The 10542-nt window shown below is 36.9% G+C and overlaps 1 long non-coding RNA gene across 1 annotated transcript in view; it reads right to left on the minus strand.

Annotated features, from left to right (window-relative positions):
- Positions 1–9772, minus strand: part of LOC113106992 (uncharacterized) — a 98933-nt gene extending 89161 nt beyond the window's left edge. Inside the window, exon 1 of the long non-coding RNA XR_003292606.1 lies at positions 9741–9772. This is a non-coding gene — a long non-coding RNA (uncharacterized LOC113106992). The remainder of the gene's footprint in view (positions 1–9740) is intronic.
- Between the last annotated feature and the right edge of the window lie 770 nt (positions 9773–10542).

The raw sequence follows: 10542 nt of genomic DNA on the forward strand, positions 1-10542 counted from the left end.
AGTAACCATATGATTTCAAATTTAGAATCTGATTTGCATCCTGAAGCAAAACTAGTTGCTTTAAAATACCTGTAGTGATTGTATAATGCTTGAATGGTGATGGATACTATTGAATGGTGATGGATACCATTTCCAAATATAACAGATTGATGCAGTTACGCAAGTGGCTCTGCACTCTTAAACGTGTGTGTGGGAGGCAGGGTTAGGCAAGGTGATGGTGGTAGTTCTGATGTATTATATCCCAGAATGCTCTGTCTGTTCTAGCACAGTGCAGGGTCTGGGTGGCAGCCAGACTCCTCTGTTACCATGGGAACCATTTACTCCAGTCTGGCATCACAAGAGCATTTCAGCCCTTTACTACAAGATGAAACGATCAATACAAAAAATACAACATGCTTGACCGAAGCAGACAGCTGTGTGCACAATAATTAATTTCCCAAAAATGGTCCATCATCCCAGATGCCCAAGATCTCCATAAATTCCACAAAAGAAAACGCCGTCAAGTAGCTCCCAGAACAAACACATTCATACTCTACTGGACAGGAAGCTAAATTCGGGGGAAATTCCACAGAATCTGTCATGTGTCAGCAGAGGAATATCACGCTCTCTAAAAACAAGAGGGGCCGCAGATCATGATGTACAGCAGAGCGAGGGAGGACAGACATAAACATTGCTAGAAAAATATGACATGTTCGGGAAAGGTCACTGACAGTGAACGGAAAGTCCATGCGCTCACAACACTTGAAATGAGATGAGTAATAATAAGCTAAGGGAATTGTTAGAGCCAGGAACCTTGTGTAAATTTAAAAGCCAGGCTTCTTTATAAGTAATATCATAAGATGTGTTTTAGCTGTTATACAACGCTCCCTCCTGGCAATTTCTGCTACAGTACCACAGTAAAACTAAAATATAAAAACATTTCTTCTTAATCAGTAGTTTTGTCTTAAAATATCCCAACATCCTAAGAACAAGACACTGTATATTTGCGTTAGTCTTTTTTCAGATAAATTCAACATAGAGATCATAATATCCTTGTTTTAAGCATAAATTTCTATAGATTTTAAGATTTTTGTGCAAATAATTTTATTACAAAACCAAATTATTTGAAAATCTATTATCTTTATCATTAAATTGATGTTTTAATAATGTCATAAAATAATGATAAAAAAAAAAAAAAAAAAAATAATAATATATATATATATATATATATATATATATATATATATATATATATATATATATATATATATATATATATATATTTATTTATATATATATAGTTTTTTGCAGCTAACATTTTCATTAACAAAGTAAATGATGTAAAAAGGATAGTTCATAAATAAAAATTAACAAACAACATGATTTACTCCTCATCATGTTCTTACACATGCATGTGCTGTTATGTTTTTTGTGGAGAGAAGATATTTTTGAAGGATTTGCTGAGCTCCCAAAACAACAAAGAAACAGCAATAAGAACAATATAAATGTTGTTCATTTTTCATGAGCTGTATCTTTAACTGTAGTCTTACAGCAGCTTTGTGTAAAGTAAAAAAACTAAATTTTACTTAATGCTATTAACTAACACAGGGGTGAGTAAATAAAAGACAGAATATTAATTTAGGGCTAAAGAAAATGTAATCAAAAATTAAAGCAAATAACATAAAACCTTTACATATGATTCAAAATACCATGCCATCTCTCTCTTTGTGAGCATAAAACATATACTGTATGCAAATTGTATTAACAAAACTAGCAACACCAAGGGTTTGATTCAGAAAGCACATACTGCAGATAAAAAGTGTACAACTTGTATGCATCGCAAACCAATTACATTTTTAAGTGTCTGTCAAATGAATCAATGTAAACTGTTGTGGAAGAAAATCTTAGTAGGAAATAGACTGAATGGAAGAGTTTAAGCACAGCCAAATACAACAGAACATTGAGCGCAGCCCAAATGATGTTGTAAACTGCTGGCAACAACAAGTGAATTCACTCATTCAGTGTCATCCCACTTTTACATTTCTAACCTCGCCTCTTATTTCCCTTCTGGTGTTGTAAATACAGCCCGCTGAGACTTTCGATTGTTTGCCAAATATGCGGTTTAGGTGGAGTAAGGGGGTCTTTTCCAGTAAGAGGCCAGTAAACTTCTTCTTTCTGCACAAACGAAACTTTCACTTTCCCGACAATGTGTGAGCTTTCACTAAATGGGCTTCCTCTTTTGAAAAGTCAGCATTAGGTGATGCCTGGTCTAGAAGGGGGAGGAGGCCTGAAATAGTGCATTGTTTTTTTCCCCACAATCTAAGTCAGGTGTTCTGAAGTGAAGTGCCATAAACACACACACAAAATGAACAAAGATACATGTGGCCTAATGCTGAATGACCTGTGCTCGTAAGCTCAAAAGCTGTTAAATTTCATCCATCAACCATCAGTGATCAAAACACTTATCTTTAGGTTATGTTGTGTTGTAGCTGTTCGTGTAAAAACAGCAGGCATGCTCAGGTCTGGTCTTGGATATTCACCTTGATGACTTGTGCTGAAGTGCACCTGCTTTTCCATTTGATGGTGGTTGGTATAAAACAACAGAAAGTGCATTTCTGCCACCTACTGGACTGTAGTGTGAAGAACTGCTGTTTGAATAGCTTAAAAAATAGTACCATAATAATATAAATATATAAATCAAAGAAAGAACACAACAAGAATAACTTCAGCTTTCCTAAAGATCCAGGATTTTATAATCAATTTTTAATGACACAGTTACTTCATAATTATTCAACCCCAACTCAACTTTGCTGTTTGTAAGTCACTTATTTGTATGGATGGGGACTAAAATTGTCATAAAACACAATTAAGTCTCTAGAATAGAAACAAATAAAATAATAATAATAAAATTCATTACTGAACATTAGCTTATGAACTTAGCTCATGAATGAGCTAAAGTTGAGTAACAAATATGGCAAAGTCAAAATAACTCTCTCAAAAGTAATAGAGATTTGTAAATTATAAAGTCTAAGGCTACTTGAAGACTTCCAAGACATTAAAAGCCCTATTCCTTAGCTAAAAATATGTTAAACCAGAAAACCTTTGAGGATTAAGAAGAAAATGCACTATATAATTGCAAAAAACCTGCAATGTATAGACAAAGAATTACAAGATGACCACATGAAAGGAGGAAAGACCCTTCAAAGCTGAGTATAAAGAGAAACACTAGACAAGTATGGCCTGAAAGGCTGACTTGAACATGTTAAAATTCATTTGGGTAGATTTCTAAAAGAATGTTTTGTTTAGTAATTTGACCAAACTGGAACTTTTTGGACAGAAAACAGAAAAACACCTCCATTGACAAACTTTGAGGTGGACCAGTCCTGTTATGGGAGCATTTTACTGTTGCTGGAACTCGAAAATCATGACTGTATGAAGGGCATCATGTCTTCTTTGAAGCATCAGGCCATTTTGACAAGAAATGTGATGCCTCGGGAGCAAAGACTGAAGCTGATGATCTACAGATTTTTCTGCAGGACAGCCTTTCCAAAGTATACATCCAAATCTTCTTACTGGTTTAGGGATCAGTCATAAAATGTAGCTTGTTCAGTCCAGATTTAATTCTCATTAAAAACACTTGGTTGAATTTAAATCTTTTTCAAGTGAGGAATGGGCCAGGATTGCAGTAGAGGTGACAGAAGCTTCCAGACACTTACAGCCAGCGTTTATTGTTGTTTTTGAAGAATAAAAGATTCTGCACAAAATTTGACTAATAATTTTGAACATGAATGTTTAGAGATACAATTTTTTTTTTCTCAGAAATTTCTATTAAATTTCACAAACGATTAAAAAGAAACAGCAAGTTGATCCATTTTGAAGAAAACACAATATTTTCTTGTAAAACTCATAAAACTCATTTTATTTAATTTTTTATTAAAGTGACGTGAAATTCAGCCAAATATGGTGACCCATACTCAGAATCCGTGCTCTGCATTTAAACCCATCCAAAGGGCACACACACAGCAGTGAACACACACACACAGACACAGTGTGGACAGTGGGCAGACATTTATGCTGCGGCGCCCAGGGAGCTGTTGGGGGTTCGATGCCTTGCTCAAGGGCACCTAAGTTGTGTTATTGCCGGCCTGAGATTCGAACCCACAAAACTAGGGTTAGGAGTCAAACTCTCTAACCACTAGGCCACGACTTCCCACAAAAGGGAAGTTAAAGCATTACTCCACCCCCAAATGAACATTTTGTCATTAATCACTTAAAGGGGGGGTGAAATGCTCGTTTTCACTCAATATCCTGTTAATCTTGAGTACCTATAGAGTAGTACTGCATCCTTCATAACTCCAAAAAGTCTTTAGTTTTATTATATTCATAAGAGAAAGATAGTCTGTACAGTTTTTTTCCGGAAAAACACGAGCGTCTGTAGGCGTGACGTGTGGGCGGAGCTAAAGAATCACGAGAGCCAGTAGGCTTTTGCGCTGATAGCGTTTGGAAGCTTGAGGACAAAACCAACCAAAAACAAACCATGGCTAACAGTCAGATTCAGCGTATATTTATGATCCAGAGGCTGAAATTTAACAAGAGCAGCAGCAACAACAGCGGCTCTATGTGGTATGTACTGAAACTGTATATATATTTGCTTAGCGGTTTTGGAAAATGATTAAGTTCCATTTTGTCGTTTTTTTTTTTTTAAGCTGTACATGTGGAAAGTGCAGTTTGATGACAACATCGCATGTTGTTTACTTGTTGTGCTTACGCGCCGATAGCTAAGTTAACAACACAGAGATATTTGAAGCAAGTTTTACTCACCGCATGCGGTTCCAACACGATCGTGACCCTTTTTCGTTGGGACTGCATTATCCTTAAGAAATAAACGATGTGCAAATCCGTCATCAAACTGGGCCTTGTTTGTTTTGCATCTTCAAAATGCAGGGAACAAACACAAACACTTGCACAACTCCGTTGATGCTCTGTAAAAATAAACTCCATCCACTGGTCCCTTAATGCTGTTTCTCTTTAGGTAATCTGTGCAGGGTTGTCTTGCCCTGGCAACCAAAAACACACTCCTTTTGTGACATTTCGCGACGCTCTTGCTTTGATCAGTGAAGTCTGTTGTGCTCTCAGTGCTCTGCTATACGGGAGCACGCTCTTCCGGCAGACGCGCCCTCAGGACCCATATAAGGAAATTCCGCTCCATCTAACGTCACACAGAGCCATACTCGAAAAAAACTTTCCGAAACTTGTGACAAACCGGAAGTAGTATTTTTGGAACAGAAATACTCCTTCAATCATACAACTTAATTTTTGAAACTTTGTCCATGTTTAGCATGGGAATCCAACTCTTTAACAGTGTAAAAAACTCAGTATGCATGAAATAGCATTTCACCCCCCCCTTTAACCCCATGTCGTTCCAAACCTGTAAAAGCCTCGTTCATTTTTGGAACACAGTTTAAAATATTTCGGATGAAAACCTGGAGGCTTGAGACTAGAGCTGTAGTCAAGTCCGGCTTTGTCGAGTCCAAGTCAAGTCCAAGTCCAGGACTAGTCGAGACCGAGTCAAGACCGAGTCCAAAGAGGTTCGAGTCCAAGTCAAGTCCAAGTCCAAAAGTTTCGAGTCCAAGTCCAAGACCGAGTCCAAGTGAAAGAAAAAAGTGTCCTCTTCAAGACCACATACTTAACTACTGATAATGTTTGTGATGCGAGAGAAAGCATATCTCCTATTCTAAGAAAATAATTTTACATTATTATTTGTAATGATCAAAAAGCATGTGCAAAGTAACAACTCTGTAGGACAGGGGTCTCCAAGCTACATCCTGGATGGCCAATGTCCTGAAAAGTTTAGCTCCAACTGGCCTTAAAACACCTGGAAGATTAGTGTGTCTAGTAAGAGCTTGATTAGGTTCAAGTGTGTATAATTAGGGTTAAAGCTAACAGGGGCGTTAAACAAGATCCTGGGCCCTATGCATAGGCAGCCCTGATGGGACCCCATGGCCCCCACCCATGAAAATATCCAGGTAAAAAATATATATTTCAGATTCATACTTTTCAAGGGCCCTCTCTTCCTTTGGGGCCCTGGTAATGAGTACTGGTTTTACCCCCAGTTCGACACTGGGAGCTAAACTTGGATAAACAAACAAAGTTTGGAACTGTAAGGTCAAATAATTTTTATGTACTTTATTTTTTGTTGACATTATATCTGTGGTCAAAAATGTATATGACTATGCCTAATTGGCACAGTGCACATACACACGCAAAGCTCGGGATATGACAAATGCGCGCAGCAAGGCTAGAATGGATACGTTTGGCTCTACTGGACATGCGCACATAAATACAGCAAAATTTTTGTCATACTGTACTAGGGCTTGCATAGTCGAGCTCTGTCGGAAACAATCGACTACTCCAGCATGCATTAACCATAATGCATACAAAGTGTTTGCAAGTACGACATGAATTTTAGAATTACTGTTACTATATGACCTTATCTATGTTGCATGTAAAAATAAAATATGTAATGTAATAATTAGGGTTGTGCCTGAAGCCGAATACCTTATTCAGAATGGCACGGATAATGGCTTAAAAAACGAATAACGCTCAAGGAATAATTCTGCCTGAATACTCGGCTAAAGCTGACAGAGTCTGGTGTTTGCTAGATAACAGGTGAGCCAGGGGATCAGCGCCAGAAGTGAATTAATGTAAACTTTATGAGTGAAAAGAGAGCAAATCAAACACCGCATTGTTGTCGCCTCTCTGTTTATCTCTCAGAAATCAGAGCGTTGCAAGAGTAATTTTACCTATAATAATACATCATAGCTACACTTTATATTATTTGTATATATTTAAAAGGCAAATATTGAAAGCTTAGGCTACCATGATACGAATGAATGGAATAAGCACAGCGCGCTCACCAATCAAACAGTCTCTCAAAAACCAAATCAGTTCTCTCTCAAGAGCAGTGGTGGACGAAGTACACAAATCAAGTACTTGAGTAAAAGTACAGATACGTATAATAGAATATTACTCCAGTAAAAGTACTCCTTTTTCAATTTTACTCAAGTGAAAGTACAAAAGTACTAAATTTTTTATGTACTTAAGTAAAAAAGTACTGAAAGATAGATGTTTGCAATTTTATATAGGCTCATTTTATTTTATATTAGCACATTTTTTTTTTGTTTTATAATTCTACTGTTCAAAATACCTGGGATGTTTTCCAAAATAACCACTATATGGAGTCAAGATATATTTTTGTTGTTGATATAGACTACGTTGACGACAGTGATGTCAACTGTGAGGCCTACACTGTGATGTACCTGAGAGAAAACAGAGATGACCATCTGATTTTCACCAGTAAGAACAAAGTATTTTAAAGTTTGTTGTTTTACAGAACATCACAGTTATATATGACAAGATAATAAGGCCTGAAGATTTTAAGGAAAATATAATTATATTTTCATAATGATTTTTTCCTTCTCAAACCTTGTCTGTGGTGTAAAAACCACTGGCCAAACGGGGTGCATCTCTTCCCCTCTTTGATAATTACTGTAGTTACCATGTTCTGAACATCACATCCTTTCTTTTCTACCCAGATGTAATCTATATATATATATATATATATATATATATATATATATATATATATATATATAAATATTTGGACATTATTTATAAAAAATTACCTCAAATTAGCACCAGCAAGTTTGTTAGCTAGACAGTTAGCATCAGCTAACAATACTTACTTATTTTCAGTACGGTTATGAATAACGTCCTTAATAACAATGAATGAAAAGTTTAGAGCTCTACTGATGATTAAGTCTAGAGTGTGTCCACCTTTGTGTGTGGGTCCATGTACATGCTGAATCGACAAGTAAAAAAAAGCCTCAAGTCCAAATATTTATTTATCACCAATTAACTGTTTGACAAACACTTCCTGCTTCGATGTCCAGATCTGAATTAAAAAAAATGTCAAACATGCCCCGATGTCCCGATCTGAATCAACCGAGTCGCGAACAGGTTCCGAAGTGCCGATCTGAATCAACCGAGTCGCGAACAGGTTCCGAAGTGCCGATCTGAATCAACCGAGTCGCGAACAGGCTCCGAAGTGCCGATCTGAATCAACCGAGTCGCGAACAGGCTACGAAGTGCCGATCTGAATCAACCGAGTCGCGAACAGGCTCCGAAGTGCCGATCTGAATCAATCGAGTCGCGAACAGGCTCCGAAGTGCCGATCTGAATCAACCGAGTCGCGAACAGGCTCCGAAGTGCCGATCTGAATCAACCGAGTCGCGAACAGGCTCCGAAGTGCCGATCTGAATCAACCGAGTCGCGAACAGGCTCCGAAGTGCCGATCTGAATCAACGGAGTTGCGAACAGAGTCCGAAGTGCCGATCTGAATCAATAGAGTCGCGAACAGGCTCCGAATTGCCGATCTGAAAACTTCGACCAAAGAATGTAAAAAAAAAAATAACTCAATTTCTCTAACTCTATACTCTAATAACTCTACAAATCTATGAAAGACTCAGATCACGTGTCTAAAAATAAATCGCTATAGTAAAAGAGAAGTAATAAGAGGAGTGAAGTTTCCTACCGTTCTGCTGTGTTTGGTCCTCACGCGCGTCTGACGCTCCGCGGCGCGTCTCCGCCCCTCACACGCGCGTTTACAGCGCTAAATTAACCATCTTTGCTAATTATTATACATTTACTTCATTGTCAGCTCCAGGTACTTCATTTATTATTGTTCATTGAACTGTTTGAAACAAAAAAGGTTGTATTTCAGTAATAATTCTAAATTATCAAAATAAAATATATACAATAATGGTTTCTATTTTAATATCCTTTAAAATATAATCTATTTCTGTGATGTTCAGCTGTATTTTCAGCATCATTCCTCCAGTCTTCAGTGTCACATGATCTTTAGAATTCATGTGATGATTTATTATTAGAACTATTAATAGTTGTGCTACCAAATATTATTTTGGAATCTGTGATCTGTGAAAGTGTTTTAAAGTTTGTGGTTTTACAGAACATCACAGTTATATATGACATGATAATAAGGCCTGAAGTTAGGAAGAACATTTTAAGGAAAATATAATTATATTTTCATAATGATTTTTTCCTTCTCAAACCTTGTCTGTGGTGTAAAAACACCCCTGGCCAAACGGGGTGCATCTCTTCCCCTCTTTGATAATTACAAGTTACCATGTTCTGAACATCACATCCTTTCTTTTGTCCCTAGAAGTAATCTATATACATATATATATAGGTGGTTGAATAAAAATATTTGGACATTATTTATAAAAATTACTTCAAGTTAGCACCAGCAAGCTTGTTAGCTAGACATTTAGCATCAGCTACAATATTTACTTATTTTCAGTACTGTTATGAATAAACATGTCTGTCTAACGTTGTCTAGTTAATCCAAACAATATACATATGTATAACGTTACTGTTAGTACACAATATAAAAACAGATGGTAGCATTTTAATAAAACTGTTAATATTACGGGAGCGGGGAATTTGGACATGCATGAGTTATTTTATTTAATCTGTGTTAGTTTAAGGTTATTTAATTTATTTTTTTAACCTAAAACACAGAGACGCTGATTGATGTGTCTGCGTTTGCACTGGAGCATTTCAGTGGGCTTAAACAGATCACTCTTTACAGCGGATTTAGTTCCCAAACAACTGACAATTTTGACCTAAATATGATTTTCAGATACAATAATTAATCCTAAATTTCGACATTAATAACTTACTTTTAGCAACATCAGACGCACGCGCGCTCACAAGATCTCCCGGTTCTTACTTCTGTAGACTCGCACTTAACGGTTCATTTGAATCAGTGAGTGGTCGACTCTTGAACAGCTGCAATCGGATCATTCTAATTCGTAAACGAATCGTTTGGTGCGATTCGCGATCCGATTAAAGTTTATTTTGAAAAGACTCAGTTCGTTCATGATGAATCAGACACCGCAGGCTTGTTCGACTTCATGCAGTTTTGCGCAAACCGATCGTCGGCTGACTTGAAGCAGTGCATGCCGGTTAGAAATTTTGTCCGACTTGATACAGCGCTGACGCCACGTGACTGTGACGTGTGCCGTCAAAGTACCACGAGACCAATTCGAGAGTAGCCGGAGAACTCAGCCAGCGCAGCTTCTGAAGAGCGGCTGCACAGGTTCTGATGACGACACAACTGATCCACGATTGGCTGGATTCACTGATGACACAGATGACGTGCGTTTCAAGTTTATTGCGAGTCGGCTTCAGTTTCAGAAATTCTCATATGGACTTTTAAAACAGTTCAATACGTTTTTATGTCGTCTTCATCTTATAAATCATATTTATTAAATATTGTTTTACTGTATTTACTTTATTGTTAATATAAAGTTTGTGTGTGTTTATTTTGCATGACTTTCTTTTTATACAGACCTTTTACAGTATTCAGCAGCATAACCTATTCAAATGAGCATTTTTAAGAACTAAAATGTTAATCTTAAAAGCATACAATCTAATGTGGTCATAAATGTATGCTCCTATACAAATGATACATAATACATT

The sequence above is a fragment of the Carassius auratus genome, chromosome 8, assembly GCF_003368295.1.
Source record: "Carassius auratus strain Wakin chromosome 8, ASM336829v1, whole genome shotgun sequence".
Lineage (NCBI taxonomy): Eukaryota > Metazoa > Chordata > Actinopteri > Cypriniformes > Cyprinidae > Carassius > Carassius auratus.